Source organism: Lissotriton helveticus, chromosome 9 (assembly GCF_964261635.1).
Source record: "Lissotriton helveticus chromosome 9, aLisHel1.1, whole genome shotgun sequence".
Classification (NCBI taxonomy): Eukaryota; Metazoa; Chordata; class Amphibia; order Caudata; family Salamandridae; genus Lissotriton; species Lissotriton helveticus.
The window spans coordinates 280,134,309-280,151,742 of record NC_136070.1 but is presented as its reverse complement, the minus strand read 5'-3'; the positions used below and the strand labels follow the sequence as shown (position 1 = coordinate 280,151,742).

Genomic DNA, 17,434 nt, shown 5'->3' with positions numbered 1-17,434 from the left:
ATTTTAACGAAATTTTGACAAAAGAAACTATTTTGACCCTACTGTGTTCTTGATTCAAAAGTTCAAAACAACAGTCTATGGAGCAACACCAACTGTGGCAAAAACGAGAGCGAATTGCCACAAAATATCAAGCTCAAAATATCGTATGGACAAAATATTGTGTCAATAATATCGAGGACAACAATATATTGTGAAAGTAAGTTTGTATAGGTAAGCAAAGTTTTACCATACATTCAAGGTACGTAGACGTGGAGTTAAGAATAGTAAACCTACACTTACCTATTTGCACTTTCCTTCTCAATATTTTAGTCCTTGATATTTTTGACACGATATTCTGTGCACACAAGATTTTTAACATAGATATGTTATCAGACAACACAAACAAACATTTAAACTCTTTCTTGAAATTAAACTAGCTTATTGCTTGGTATTTAGTTTTGTTTCAAAATCATACGAGGCCCAAAATGTTAAGGCAAAACAATATTTCACATGAGCAACGTACAACATCTCTAATATCAATAAACAATTATTCAGCTGCCTCCCCTGGAGACTCCAGCTTCTTCTATGGATGGTAACCCTTTAGAGGTGGATGTTCTATCATCAAACTATAAAGAACTTGACTAGTAAATGTTGTTAAGGGGAAACCAAGTGGAATAGGACCTTCTCTGGTGCTGTCTACTGCCCGGCACTACCTACAATTAATGTCACCTGGGGCCTTCACTAGCCATGTTGGCTAATTATATGGTTGATGGAGCACCCCATTCATGAAGTCCTGCTACCTGCTCTGCTTGCAATTGATAAGAGGTTATCTTAAAAGATGGTATGTTTTAAATTGTATCTTCCAATTCAGCAAAATTCGGAAACTGTCCTCGCAGAGACTTGTACTTAGCCTCTGACGATTCAGACTGATCATATCCCCACTGCCTTTTTCTGCTGCAAAAGATGTCCCACTTTGTGTCCCCCTCTTCTGTTCAAAGTTGCAAGGTTCTCACTTCGGAAAACTTGCAACGTTTTTAAAGAGTAGGCAAATTTGAGAGGCATAAATCCTAGTAACTTTCTGTACTGCTAGTACTCACCCATTATTTAACCATTACAATTGAACTCACATTGCTTCCCCCTGACCATTACCATGAGTGACTACTGTCTGGACTTTATCATTACATTTACATGACCAGATTTGTAGAGTGGCATTTCTTTAACATGCCTCTTGTATGTAACTTGGACAAAATAATTAAAATTACATTTGTACATTTGCCTTAAGAAAGTAATATTGCCTTAGTAATTCTCAAAATAATAATGGCAGCCAAGGCATCACTGCAGAGATTTTGGCCTAGATGGTCCCCTTTGACCACTTACTTGAGAAATGAAATACAAGCACAGATATTTGGAAGATCTTGTTACAGCTGATGGTTTTTAAATGAGTTCCATTGGAACTTTGCATTCGCCCTCAGCAGCCTGCCAACATCTTCTCCCACAGAGAGTTGAGCAGCTGCTGAGGTCACCTGGCCTCCAAAATTAGAATATATTTTAATGAAGCGCTTGCATGAAGAAAAGGCTGCATTGTGATCTGTGAGCCAGGCTTCCAATGCTGACAATGGATCTTTTGTCCTATATGCTGGCATGTGGCAGGTGATTTGCTGCCAGACGATCAGACGTCACACGCCAAAGTGGGAATAGTGCTATGCACATGCTGTAGCCCACCTGTTGCCATGGAGAAGGTTTGCCATGATGGTCCCAGTACCCTTGTAGTTTTATTAAATATGTAAATTGCAGAAGCGAACAGACCTAGAGCAGAGATGTCCATTACATGTGAGGGACAAGAGGATCCATGCACATTTTCAGAATAGATACCTGCTAGGTAAGTTCCTATTTAGATTTATTGTACGGGTTTTCGAAGTGTGCATACCATGCAAGTTGGTAGAGGATACGCCTCTCTGAGTCCTTCGCTGGACACCACTAGCCGAGAAGGAAATCAAGAAATGTTGAGATGAGTGGTGGCTCTGACTGGCAACTGTGGTACGTAGGACTGGGCAGAGCCACCGAATATCAGTATTGCCTGGCGTATGGGTATAGCTACCCCAACCGGACTGCTCCTTCCAGAGCTGTCGAGTTTCCCAGGTCTTCTGTTTACTGCTGGAGAACACTGGCTGTTTTGCTTTGAGAGAATCAATTACATCTAGAAACCTGGTTTTGGTACAACAGATGACAGACTCTTGCACGGCCTGCAGGTGCTCTACAGGCAGTGAGGGTCTAGAGACCTCCACTGGACCCAGCATGAAATGTGGCAAACAATGTTGTCTCATCGCTGCCTCCTGCACTGTGAGGTGCCCGAACCAAGCAAGCTGCATGAAACAAAACAAAAATGTTGTTTTCTGCACTTTGCAATCCTGCTGTGCTCCTCAAATCCCTGCAGGTGATACAGCAAATATCACTTCCGACAATATGAGTGCTTACAGGACCTCACAGACACTGCTTAGTTCTACACTGTGAGGTATTCCAGAAGCAAACAAGTTGCATGAAACATAATAGTTTCCTGCACTTTTCCATCCTGTTGATCTCCACAAAACCTTGTGTGAGACGCAGCAAACATTGCTGTCTACTTGCTGTCTCCTGCACTGTGAGATCTTACAGAACCTCACAAGACACTGATTCTTCCTACACCGTGAGATATTCCAGAAGCGAACAAGCTGCATGAACTAGAAGACACAGTGCTGTTTCCTGTACCTTATGATCCCGCAGAGCTCAACGAGAGCCTGAAGGAGGGATCCCAAACAATTCAGTCTCCTGCATTGACACCTCTTGCAGAAACTCACAAAACTGCATGAAATAAAACAGAGTGCTGGCTCCACCTGCAGCACTCCACAGTAATCGGAATGCGATACAACAAAAATGGCTACCTCCCCCACTGTAAATTCCTCCAGTGGTGAGATAATTATTGTTAAGGGGCGTTATATCTTGTTTTTAAGGAGAAAGCTGAATAAGCTATAAAGAATGATACTTCCTCATGTAGTTGGACTCTCCCCTCAGCTTTGGGATTAGTGTGTTCCACAGTTTAGGGCCCTGAACCCCCGGGCTCCTGCCACCTTGTTGGATGCATTTGAACATCTTAGGATAATTGGCTGTGCAGATTCAGAGTACAGGATCCCTTTAGGCATCTAGGGGCACATGCATCAAGGTAAATTGCATTCGCAAACGGTGCGAATCGCAAAATTCGGCCGTTTGCGAATGCAATTTCCTTTTTTGGGATGCATCATGTTTTTTTATTTTTTCGCAATTTAAGGAATCGCAATTATGTTGCGATTTCTTAAATTGCGATTGCATTTAAGAAATCGCAATTTGCGATTTCTTAAATGCAATGCATCACACTTTAGAATTTGTGAATTTGCAAATAGGGAGAGGTAAATTACCATGAAGTTCCCCTTCATGGTAATTTGCGAAAACTTTGAAAAATGCACAAAAGTGCATTTTTCAAAGTTTCATTTTACACACACACATGCCCTTGGGGCATGTGTGTGTGAAAAATGTTCTTAAAGTTAATTTCAGGGGTGCAGGGGGGGTCCTTTGGACCCCCCCTGCACCCTTGAAATAGCATTCTCATTTTGCGATTCCTTAATTGCGAATCGCAAAATGAGAATGGCTTCCCATTCATTCCTATGGGCCTCTAGGCCCATAGGAATCAATGGGAAGGGATTCCTTAATTGCGATTCGCAAATTGTGAATCGTAATTAAGGAAAATTAAGAAATCGCAAAACAAATTGTGATTTCTTGATGCATAGCCGTTTGCGATTTCTTAATTGCGATTCCTTAATTTTCGCAATTAAGAAATCGCAAACGGCAACAATGATGCATGTGGCCGCTAGTGTAGTATTAGTCTTTGTAGGTATCGACACTACAGCCATTGAACACAGACAACTGGGCACCAGTCGGAAAATCAAGAAAAATAAGGAAAACTGACAAGAGCAAATTAACAAACTGGACTGCATATAAGCCATAGCTTGTTTCTGCTTCTAGAAGCTGTGCCCAGAATGATAGATACATCTCCTTCATTTTCTATACAGAAAAGGAAGATGCATCTTAGCATTATGCAACTTTCCAATGATCTAGTTTTGTTAAATCAATCCGTTCTTGGGGTCTTCAAAGATTGTCACATTAATGAATTAACAATAAAAGGGTCACATGATGAACATTTTAGGCTTTGAAAGAAAGAGGGTAATGAGTTCATTGAAGGCTTTTAGAAAATAAGATTGACGTTGAAGACAGGTTTAGATATTTAGGAAGTTTATTTAGTCTGGCACTTATCTAGCCCGCCCTTTGGGAAATAATACAACCTAATGTTTTATGTAAACTTTACACCCAATGTGGGTTGCACCACCAGAGATCACAATGCAAGAGATGCAAGTAATCAGCCTGATTAAAAGAAAACTGAATAAAGAAGAAACTAAACAAGACACAACAATTCTTGGATATTCTTTATTGTGATACTTGCATTGTGATCTCTGGTGGTGCAACCCACATTGGGTCTAAAGTTTACTGTTTTTGTTAACAATCGCCTCTTGGGAGCAACAGGGGCGGTGGGAGTGCACACCATAGGAGCTAAAAGCTCTGCATCAGATGTACAATTGAGACGGGTGGGCCTAGGGCCAGTGGAGAGGTGCGGCATACCCCAAAATTTTCTTTTTTGGGGATCGAGTTGAGTTGCTCAGGAATCGGGTTATATACTAATGTTTTAGGTGCATTTGATGGAATTGTCGAATGTAATCTTCGATAAAGTGGCATATCACTCTTTCCTCTAACCAAGGCACTCAGTGGGAAGATAGAACCACTGGCTCTGTATGGGAGTGAGCAAATGATGCTTGATGGCAATCTAAATGTTTATGATTTAGAGGGTTGGTACTGAATAGGACATTAACTCTTGTAAACTCATTAATGGACCATGGGTTGAGACTGAAATTGGGTTTGTGCCCCTGGGATCTATTGACTAAGATATATGTATTGACTTCGTAAGAGGACACAATGAAGACACCAAAGATAAATTATCAGCTCAATGTTTTAAAAAATGCTGAGGAGGAAAAACTTAAGTTTCACAGAATTCGACCGTGACTCCTAAATGAAGTTATACGCCTGTTTGATTTATCTAGGGGGAAATTCTCTAGAAGAGGGCTCCTGCGAAAGAAATAATGAGCCTTAGTCACCACCGAGATCAATATGTGGACAAAAAGACCTCAGTTGCGATTACCCACAAATGTTTACATCTCCCTGATGCTTTTTACCTGTTTCCCGAAGTCCCAGATATTAAACTGCAATTAGAAAGCTTCAAATGCAGTGCGATCTTATGTTGTGTCAAAATAAATGTTTTAGGAGAGAATAATATGCTAGGGCTGGGAATGGTTTCTACACAATGAATGTGAAGTGATCAGTAATTGCTTCTGTTGTAACTGCCCTTTATTTTAACATTGTTTGCATTCATGTGTTATTTGTTCTCACAGTATAAAATATGTAACAGGAAACGATTCTTTAAATCTTTTATTGCAAATGCAGTGTAACAATGTTGCTGTCAGGTAGACAAATTGTTATTATAGTTGAAAAATATGAAATGTCATTGTTTGATATGAATTTTGTATTGAATTGAAATGTTCTGTAACCTTATTGCTGTTGGGTCTTTTATGGCACTTAGAGGAAATAACAGTAAATGTTACCAGAAAGAAAACTTGCAAAGAGAGTAGAATTCTCAAGGAAGCTTTCTTTGGAAGTACTCCTAACTTATGGAGCTCCATCCTGGCCACCATCAGGACAAATCCCTCATAGGAAGTCTTCAAAAGTGAGAGAAACATCTGCTGCTCCTAATTTCCCCTCTTGATCTTTAACCATGAATTGTCCATATGAGAAAAACTGAGGGCCCGGTCTTGAGATTTAAGTTTGGATTTAGAGGTTGGCAGACAAGTCACTCCATTCCAAATGTGATGGAAAACTCATCTGCCTTATTCTACGTTTGCTATATCCTATGGCACTTGCAATAAGGCGGGCAGGTTATTTATGATGGTTGTGATGGAGTACGCGTCTGCCGAACTCTAAATAATGCACTGTGTCTAATATTACTCTGGGGCTTTCACTGCACATATGTTTATTACATTTTAACCACATTCCTTTTGTTTTATATCCCCCTAGATGACATATTTCATGTAAATATGCCTTCGCCTCCCTGTTTTTTTCCAGTAATTTGGCTTCTTGAGAGCCTGTGTCTAGTAATTGTATGTTCTAAATTCCCACAGTTGCCATTGTAAATTCTGTAAAGTGCTCTACTACCAGCCATGGATCCAGTTAACGCCATATAAAATAGCAAAAAATAAATAAATCACTAGTTTCACTTCCCGATGAGGAATCTTGATGCTAAGCGGACGTTATGCGCTGCTACAAAATTTTACCTGCACGGCATTGATGAGCATGGTCTGTGGGTTGGGCTGTAGTTTAGGAGGATTGAGGTGCAGAGTTAATCTGCCTGTTGTTCAAGACAGCATGAAAGAGATGGCTATTGAACCAGAGCAGATTATGCTGACTTCAATGTCCCTTTCTGGCCGTGTGGAGGGGGCCACAGCAGAGAAAGCAATGTCGCGTAGCACCGCACCGATAAGCAAATCCCTCTAAATCCTCTCAATTTATTTTCTTGGCTGGCAGAAATTACACATGATTTAGGAACTCAAAAGGCAAAAAGGCCCCTGAGAATCTAGATTGGCAGTTTATTGATTCTTTTATAAAGTCTCTTGTGTAATTATACATTTGAATAGGGCTCGGTGGCCAACTTTGTCTAAGTTGCTGGTGGGTGCCACTGATAAATATTGTAAGCCGCTTGGAGGATAAGCTGAATTTTGAGTGGTCAGCTAGGGATTTCTGTCTGACTAGGGGGGCCCCTGTGGTGACCAAAATGTTTATTCTCCACATTTTGGGAAGATAGTGAGTACAGTTCTAAGAATAAAATGACTATTATGGATATCGAAAGCAATCTTTTCTCGGGGCATAAAGCAGTGCAAGCTTCCCTTGCCCCTTGCATTTTCTACTGTGCATCCAACACATATATTAGCACTAGAGAAAGAGCAAGAGGAACCCTTTGGAAATACTGAGCATTTTAGAAGAGGCACAATATATGATCAAGTTTATCCCAAACCCAGACATTCCCTTGCAAAGCATCTATTAATGAATTCCAAAACTAAAAATCTTTGAAATGCACCACAAGAATGGAGAGCATTAAAACAATAACAACACTCAATTGCACTCAGTGTGACTTTACACATAAAATCACAAATGACATCAACAATGTCGTCATGAGTGACAGCCTATAAGATGCTACTAAAAATGTAAACATCACAAGAGTTATAAGATTTACAGTAAGAAAGAGAATATAGCGAAAAATGCTGAAAAAGCTGCAGGAACGCTGGCTAATAATAGGAAGTCACACAGTATGCTACCTTGAATTGAAAATGAACAGATATCTTAAACAAAAAAGATTACACAGTGACAATGCATTGTAGTTTCACTGACCGTTACTACTTCTCCATGCTATTGTTCAATATAGAGAGAAAAAGACAGCGGTAGTACTGACAATTCCTAGTTTTTCTTGTGTTACCGGCAGTAATACAAGATCCCTCTCATGTTACTGGTCGCGGTACCTCTGACTATCACTAGATTTCCTTTATGTTACTGGCAGCGTTAACATTTACCGTTACTAGATGTCAGTCTTATTACTAGCAGCAGTACCAATGACAGCCACTAGGTGTCCCTTGTATTTGAGAAACAATGGTGCCTTACTCCTGATGTTATTAAATGTTCCTCTAGGTGTGTTAGATATGGAAATTTGTTTGCTGTGCCACTGAACTTTACCGGATGTTAAGTGGCATCATATGTACAAACGATTCAGTCTTCTTCTTGAAACGGTCTTAAAAACTCAAGTTGCTTTGTCATATGTTAATAAAATGCTAATATATGCATTACATTTGCACAATATCTTTGCTGTGAGATGGCCCTGAAATTTCCATGTATCCCTGATCAATGAACCATATACTGCCTCATGACCAACCACTGAGGGACCCATTCTTCTACGTGGTGTTGTGGAGTGGAAACGCAGGGTTCTTCAGACAGTGGTGTGGGTGTGGCACCTGATGGTAAGGTTTTAATTGGATAGCGGATGTGTTACACCAGGCTTTTTATTACCCATGCAATGGCTGCCTCCTGCTGACTAGCTCCTGGGAACAGCGAGGCCCATTAGCCAAGGCTTTCCTCATAGTGATGGCTTCCACAAGGCAGGGTGGCTTGAGAACTGGGTAGGTGGTCGGGTTTGATGAAGAAACCATGCTGCTGTTTCGAAGGTTGTTTGCTGGGTAGGCATTCACAGCGATGCTTGAACAGTTTTCAGAGTGGGGGGTGCTGCCATCAATGTTACATCACTGGAGTCATAGGGATTGCGAAAAATCTAGGCATTACACAAAGAAAACGTATAGCAAATGAGCCATGCTCATTCAGCGGGAGAGTGTTAGCTATTGTTGCATCTTGGAGCACACCATCACAAATATATTACTAAAGCATTATGTGGTAACTCACTGTTGTTTACAAACAGCACATTCCCCATTGAAATAGCCACTAAAAGTGTACGGATATGCAGATTTACTGGTAAATTGGGTTATAGTAAATATTTATCATTTGCTCATCACCAAGCAAAGTGCCTTGATTTTTGTTGTCCCATTAACATCGTTGTGTTCATCACACTTCAGAATTACAGAAGAAAGTGCTTTCCAACCTGCTGATATAGTTTGAAATACTTGTACAGTGCAGTTAAAGGTATTTAAGTTTTGTTGTGTGTTAAAATAAAGTTGCAGCAGTACATGCACTTTCCTACATGCAATACTGATGATGAAAAGTATCATAGCGTGGTACATCAAACTTGATTCTACAGAAAAATTGTTGCAAGGATACCTAATAATGAAGTGTTAATCAGCCCTATATCAAGTGTATTATGTTTTCAGTGATTTTATGTATGAAGTTATTTGCGACATAATGTGTGATGTCACCAGTGATGTAAACAAAGATTGTTTGCGATTTCATGTATGAAGTCATGTTTGAGGTCATCAGCAGTGTAATAGATTGGGAGAAGTATGGTTGAATTTCACACCAAAACTGGTCAATTTCACTGGATGTTTGGTTTCAGATCCTAACCCATAACTTTGCTTTACCTAAGAATGTATATGGAAAATTTAGGAGCGTTCTTATGGTATTGTTATGCTATTGGACTAAGGGCCAGATGTAGGTAAATCTCATTTACCGATTCATAAATACCGAATTTTACCGATTCGGTATTTATAGAATCTGTAAATGAGATGTAGGTAAAAATTCAGTATTTTTTACCGAATCGGTAAGATTCGGTATTTACCGATTCGGTAAATACCGAATCGGTATTTGCTATTGAATCCTATGGGCCTTGAAGCCCATAGGATTCAATAGCAAATACCGATTCGGTATTTATCGAATCGGTAAAAATACCGAATTGCTAAGGGGGACAGGGTGTCACTTTGACACCCTGTTGCACCCCTGTAACTGGCTTTTGCGCCATGTGGCACACATACATGCCCTTAGGGCATGTCTGTGTGCCACATGGCACAGGTGTACATGCACAGATGTGCATGTACACAAGAATTCGTAATTTACCATGCAATTGTATTGCATGGTAAATACCGAATTCTAAAGGCCCTGTAGCACTGTTAGAAGTGCTACCTACATCACAAAATACATTTTCGGTATTTTTACCGAATGGTAAATTTACCGAATCGGTAAAATTTACCGAATCGGTAAATTTACCGATTCTGTAAAATTACCGAAAATTTGCGTTTTTTGTGCCCCTACATCTCCATAGCCCTTTACCGGTCGGAAACGGACGAAAATCGGTATTTTTGGCCAATTCCGACCGGTAAAGGGCTACCTACATCTGGCCCTAAGTGCTTAACCATAACATCCATTGACATACATTTTATCGGAAATTTTTTTTTAACTTTTTCTGATATTCTTGATCAAGTGTCCAGAATCTGATTATAATCCTGGGCATTGGTGTTGGATGTGCCTAGCAAGCTTTGAAAGAAGGCTGTGACTTCTGACTATGCTTTTTGCCTCCTTTCCCAAACAACAGAGCCCACAGAGCATCAACTTCGACCATATATATTAGACTATAGGCATAATGCTTGTTCGTCAGCCACCACTTTCACCATATTCCATTGGCGCCAGACGATACAGGAGACAATCTTCAACCCCGCCTCAGGGTGCACATTAGGGGCACATGGCCATGCTTGCACCCAGGCTCTCTGCCCCCAGAGAACAACAAACACAGCACTCTGCAGCTGTCTGTGGGCTTTAAGGGATGGAAAAAGCTAAATGTCCACACAGAGTCCAGTTCTCTTACCGCCACAATCCTAAAGGTAGGGCTTTCAGCATTGCCCTGCCAGCTTTAGGCATGTCCACCCCTTGCACCACAGGCCACAGAACCCACCATTTGCTAATTGTACAAAGGCTGTTGTCTCAGGGTATACCCCGCACCCAATCTCCTTGCCCTCATCACAGTGCACCCAGATCCACCGCGGTTCGCCCTTCCACCGCGCCTTGCAGGTACAGAATGCATGGAGTGAGGTCTGGCCATGTCCTGCATGAAGTCTTCATGCCTCTGTGGCCACCTAAACATGACTTGCACCCATGACATGAAGATGTTGGGCACAGGGAGTGGACGTGAGTGACGCGCTGTACCCGGTACCTGGCTTCAATACCTGCTTGGGCCCAGTGGGCTCAGACTGTGGCTGTGCCCGTCAGGCGCAAGCCGCTTCCTCCAGGCACGAGCTGTCGCCAGTGCCACCACACCACCACAGTCTGGAGGTGATCCTGGCGAAGCGCTTTCTGCTTTACCAGGAAATCCTTGTGGGGATTTCAATGGAGAGGGTAAAATACTTCAAAGCATGTACCAGCCACGCCAGGCTCGACCAATGAGCGCTCATCTCATGAGGAACAAACTGCGGTGAGCGTATTTAGTTTTTAATTTTTGTGCAGACCCGTCATAAATGGCCCAAGTTAACCGCTTCCGTGCGGCGCCGTAGCCGCGCCCTGTGCTGGACATTCCAAAACAGGGCGCGGTCGTGACGGAACCGTTCCGTCATCAGCACAGCTCAGCCGTGACTGATGACGGAACGGTTCCGTCACCAGCATCGAAGGGGTTCAAACAAATCCACTGATGCTTTCACTGCAGCAGCAGCGCGGATCCGTGCACTGGCAACCCATCACCACACTGGCACAGGGGAGCGTTTGGTCAAGGTTTAAGGTTAAGGCTAGGGTTATAGGTATTGCTTTTGCGGATTACCTCTCTCTCTCTCTCTCTCTCTCTCTCTCTCTCTCTCTCTCTCTCTCTCTCTCTCTCTCTCTCTCTCTCTCGCCTGTCTTTCTCTATACCCGCATCTCTCTCTCACTCATTCTCATTCTCCCTTCTGGTCTCTCTCTCTACTCCTCTCTCTCCCTGCCTCCCTCTCTCTCACTCACTCCCTGACTGTTTCTCTCTGACTGTCTCTCTCTCTTTCTCGCTCTCTCTCTTTCTCTCTCTCTCCCTGCCTCCCTCAATCTCTCTGGATCCCTCACTGTTTCTCTCTGACTGTCTCTCTCTCTTTCTCGCTCTCTCTCTTTCTCTCTCTCTCCCTGCCTCCCTCTCTCTCTCTGGCTCCCTCACTGTTTCTCTCTGCCTGTATCTCTCTAACTCTCTCTGCCTACCTCTCTCGCTCTCTGTTCCTCCCTCTCGCTCTCTTTCTGCCTTCCTCTCTCTCTCTCTCTTCCTCCCTGACTGTTTCTCTTTGCCCCACTCTCTCACTCTATTGTTCTCTCTCTCCGCCTGTCTCTCTCCCCACACACACATTTGTGACTTGCATTCAGACAGCGACCAGCAGCGGCCTCGTTAGAGATTCACTGCAGATGCGGCCTCGCCAATGCCAGATTACACGCCATAAAAACACATTTGCCGGGGTCCAGAAGGGGCACTTTGCTGAAAAACATGGCATATATTCACAGTTTAATTCATATATTTGAAGAACACGTCCTGTAACAGAACAGGTAATAGCTCTGGATAAACGTACATTATGGAAGCCTCTGTGCTGATGGCGTGCAGACATCCCTTGGAGTGCAATAAGATAAACATCTGTCTTTTAATATTCAGATAAAGGCTCCGTCCTGCTCCCGCCGCCTCTGAATCTTGTCTGACAGTCTGCTGCTGCGCCGCTGCTCCTCTGTCTTTGGAGAGGAGGGCCTTGCTGGGGTCTTTCTCCTAGGGGCCTCTCCAGCCGGATGGCATGCAACGCAATGCCCGCATTATGCGCCTGAGCTAAATTTGTGGAGGGTTCAGGGTCTACCCTCTCAGCGAGAACTCTTGCAGGCGTGCATCTTTTTGTCTACATGAAGATCCCAACTTCTTAAGTGATCCACGTATTATTAAACATTCCTCAAAAGAAACCACTGGAGGAGAAAGTTGGATAGCGCCTAGAAAGCAGGCCCGGCACTATTACCAAACGAAGCAATAAGACAAGGAGGTGCCTGCAGATGGATCCTGCTGGCTGCAAAAGGGGGACATTAGTCATAATTGATGACTGTATCTGAGCACCAAATTGTGTGTTGTCGACCACCAATGATGTGTCAGAGGACACTCTAGTGTCCGCTGGACGATGGCACTACACTCAAGCTGGGTCTGGTGGTCTAATGGACTAATGCGTCCAATGTGAGGGCCTGTGTTTGACCTCATAGTCACAGGTTCAAATCCTGGTGTGCCCACTCAGCCTTTCATCCTTCTGATGTCGAAACAATGAGTGCCATTGAGTTGAGTAACAATAAACATCTGTTATTCAGTGCCAAGATACCCTTCTGGGTGAACGTGTGCTTTACACATGTTATGTTACTTCCCAGAAAAGATAACCACATGTGCAATGTGGCACATTTTGATCTCCCAGAGGAGATTTACACTCATTTATGAGGAATAGGCAAATACAGCGCCGCAAATCTTCGTGAAGTGCTGCCCTATTCCAATGTGACAGGGCAGAAATGCACTGTATTTATGAAATACGGCGCATTCTTGTCCTTTCCCCCTATGTTGGCACACAGTTTGCTGCCTAGTGCTAACATAGGCACCCTTGCACCAGGGTGCTAATGTGCCTCTGTTGCAGGCAGATTGCTTTAGTGTGTTTTCCTCTTTCCGTGTGTGCTGCAAAATGCAGCACACACGGAAAGAGGAAAAAACAAGGAGAAATAAAAATATTTCTCCTCGTTACGCCTGCTCTGGGGAGAAGTAAAGTTTTGGTACTGCTCCAGGTTTAAGTGATTTAGTATATTTGGGGCAGATTCAAAATCCATGGGTTTTGTGTGGGGAAACTCATGGTAACGCCCACAGAACGACTCTCTGACTCAGAGTAAAGCAAGGCTGCGACTCGTGCTGATTTGTCTTACTCTATAACTATGAAGCCAAGCAAAGCCACGCAGAGTGGCTTTCTATCATCTCAAAAGTATGATTGAGAAGCTTGCGCTGCCGGAGCGTCAAAAAAAGTGGCGCTCAAGTGGCGCAAGCCTTTCATAAATAAGCCCCTCATTGCCCCAGGGCAGATATTGGTGGGGTTTTATTTTAGTAGTGTGAGGAAGAACAAACCACTACAAATACTGAAGGTCTTCTATCGCCTAAGCCAAACCCTCTCCTTTTCGGGTAGTTTGGTGAGTGAGGGTGAATACCCCTCTTATGCCTGACTGTCAGGGCATTTATTGTCCTTGTGCATGTTGCTGATCAGTGGTTTCCTTGCATCATGACTGATATCTGCGATGATATAATCTAGGCAGGGCCATGACTTTTCAGCAATCCTCACTATAACATGGTGTGATTGACTGACTATGTAACATTAAACCTCTCTTGCTTTCTTCATGCTATTGCATGCAGGTGAATGAAAGGCTAAGTTGGCCCTGTTGGGTTTTTATCCTAATAAGATCATCGCTGGAACAAGTCTTCAAATACTTATTGGTGTTAGTTCCATCACTGCAAACAAACAAATTGCTAATAGCTTTTAGAGTCATCCAATTTGAACTAGATTGTCTGCTCAAACAGACCAAACTCTTTACAGGAACCTTAGGATTACTTCAGAAGCTCTTGTCAAAAAGTTATATTCTTGCGGCATTGTGCACCCTTCTCCGACTTAAAAGATACAGTGCAAGCTACCACCACTGAAACATGCCCTGGAGTCAAACTACAGGCAATGCACACTTCTTTCTAATCCCAAATAAAGGTTATAGTGCAATCTAGCGCACTAAAGTGGTGCAGTGAAGCCTTTACCACACTCAAAATGGTCATTGCAAGTAAACCCATGGAAGCCTGATGTGGCCCTTACAGTGCAGAGGAGTCTGGCCACATCCAGAAGGTGTAGAATATTGCAACCTCACCAGGCAGGTACAGAATGCAGGAACCCACCAGAAATGTGCAGAATTGTGTAAACTCAAATGAAAGATGTAGAGTGAACGCACACAAAATGTACTGGCACTAAGACCACAATGTGCACAGGTGATTATCTGACGCTCAAAGAGACTAGTGTAGCATGAACGCAAGCAAAAAGTGCAGAGTAGGTTATCCCACCAAATGTGGAAATGCTAAAAAGCCTCGCGATACGAGGATGGTAACCCTATGCATACTATGCAGGTCTGTTGAAATCCTGTTCCCTGGCCCAGGACAGCAAGGCTTACTCTTCACCCTGATCACGCGTGAGTAGCTTTGGAGTTATGCTGAATGAGAACTAATTCTCATTTGTAGTAAGTAGTGAAGCGTGCTTTTGATTTATCATTCCCACAAAAGTACACAAACAACATCTCTCTTTTATTTCCATGGATTGTATCCCACTGATCAGGGCACATGCCCCCTTGTGTCTGGAACACAGCATCACCTTGTAGGTTAGGGGTCTATTAAAACTGGTCCATCAACTCACTGCGAGCAGATCACATCAACTGACTTAGTTGACCATATTTAGGCTTCATTGACCGACTGACTGGGCTTTGTTTGACAACAGGACCATATGTAGGATACTGTGCATTATGAAAAATAATATCAAGAAAAGGGCTATGTCATGTCTTTGACATCTCAGCAGCGCTACTATGATCACAAAATACTAATCCATTGCTTGCTTCGTATTATGGCCGTGGGAAGTTTATTCCCTTAGAAATATGTGTAATATTAACCCCTTCCCTGCGGGGGGTTTTCACCTCCTGTGTGGGGGGGGGGTAGGAGGCCACGCGCGGCGCTGACGTGCTGGTGACGAGCTCAGCTCGTCATGAGGCACAGCGGAGCTGCACTCATGGCAACACCCGTTTTTCGAACGTTCAGCACAGCGGGGAAATTATCCCCGCGTGCGAACGTTCCAACGGCCGTGACGAGCTCAGCTCGTCATGAGTGCAGCTCAACCGTGCCTCATGATGAGCTGAGGTCGTCATTAGCACGCACCGGGTTAATAAAAACAATGAAATCCCCACAAGGATAGGTCTCAAGCTCTGAATGGGGCTCTGCTACTCTTGTTCGTCCACCGCTGCTTACGTTTACTGAGAAGTATAGCATTCTCTGCAGCAGGAAGAGGTCTGTTAACGGCATCACAGAATGCACCTTCATTTGCATCACGCCAGATGGTGTTCAACGGGGCCTGGTAGGAGAGATAATTAAGCGCTTTGAGCAGAAGGGCTGCCGACTGGTGTCCATGAGGTTTATGGTGGTCTGCGAAGGATATAACGTGGTGAAGACTGGCCAGGTAATGCTCGCGGAGATCAACCGGGTCAATTGCAAACCAGGGACCATCCGTGGAGACTTACACACCAAAGTTGGCAGGAAGATATGCCATGGCAGTGACTCTGTGGAAGGTGCCAACAAGGAGGTCAACCTGTGATTCAAGCCATAAGAGCTTATTTCTTACACTAGCTGCACCAACGAATGGATCTTCTGTTTAACCCCTTGGCTGCAGGGTGTTTCCCCCCCGCTGTGCAGGGGGGAGCGGGGGGACGCGCACAGCGCCGCTGTGCCGTTGACGAGCTCGGCTCATCATGAGGCACAGCGAAGCTGCCCTCGTGACGAGCTGAGCTCGTCACACCACACCCGTTTTTAGAACGTTCAGCACAGCGGGGAAATTATGCCAGCGTGCAAACATTCCAACGGCTGTGGCAGCTCAACCGTCCCTCATGACGAGCTGAGCTCGTCAACAGCACACAAGGGGTTAAAGACCATTCCCTAGACGGAGCATCGTATGCTTTTATTGTCTTGTATTTCCGGGCTTGAAGCAATTTGTAATAAACAGTTTGTAGGGAGTAAGATTTCTCCATACAAACTCAGGACTCACAAGCATTTTGTATGCAAGAGCAATTTGCATTGAGTCACACGCAAGGAAAAGCTACGCAAGGTATGTTGTCAGATACAAAATACTTTGGAATTAACGCCACAGAATACTCGATGGATAAAGCACACTGCTTTGAAGGTTATGAATCTAGCCTCACGCAGCCAGTGTGTGTAAGGATGGAAATGAGGCTTGCTGTCATATGAGTTCAAACTGGTAGATTGTCAAGCTGTCTACTAGCAGCATTGGGAATGCTTGTAATTTGTAACTTTTAACTGGGATGCTTAAGATATAGAACATCGGTCTAGTCAATGAGGGGTAAAAGGACAGTGGTGGCTTTTTGAGGGATGCCTGAGGGAAAATTTGTAGAAGGCATCTCAGAATGTATACGTTTCCTTTGGAGACTTGATTGACTTAAGGTATCAGTGAAAGATTGGAGCACATAATCACCCTGAGGTGCTTCACTTTCGCTTAGTGAGATGTTGGGACCCCATTCTTGAGGCCTGGTGCTTAAAGGGTGATTATTCATCTATTTGCCACATACCAGTATGTCAGTTTTTGAGGTGTGTACTTTGAGGTGACTGGCAAGGATCCAGAACTGGTAGTCATTGTGCAACCAGCTAGCTGCACCCATCTGTTCGGCAAAAAGAAGAAGACATCCATTTCCAAACGCCTTCTCAAATTTCTTCGCTTAACTCTAGTGTTTTAAGAAATATACACTCCCTATGGCAAATAAATTTTCTTCATTTCTTCATCTATTCACGTTGATGTTTTTTCTATATACATACCTATATACAACTTGTTTGCTTAGCTTGGTGCAAAAGGAATGCCTGCACGTCTGTGCTTGTAGGTACACAATATTGTGCATTCTAGCTCTAACAAAAACTAGTAGTTCATAGCCTCGAATTGGATCCTTCAGCTTTCTCCTAGTTGTAGAAAAAATGAATGCATCCTACAGTAATCCTTTGCCCTTCCTGTAAAAGACTGCTGAAACTCTGCCAGCCTTTCTAAAGCGCTATTCTGTCAGGAAAACGCATACTTTT

At 43.3% G+C, this 17,434-nt stretch overlaps 1 protein-coding gene and 1 pseudogene across 12 annotated transcripts in view; one reads left to right on the top strand and one right to left on the bottom strand.

The window, feature by feature from the left end:
- The window catches only part of NRXN3 (neurexin 3), a 2,205,897-nt gene that overhangs the window by 57,634 nt on the left and 2,130,829 nt on the right, over positions 1 to 17,434 (bottom strand). The window lies entirely within an intron of this gene.
- Positions 10,980 to 17,434, top strand: part of LOC144782548 (nucleoside diphosphate kinase B pseudogene) — a 63,749-nt pseudogene continuing 57,294 nt past the window's right edge.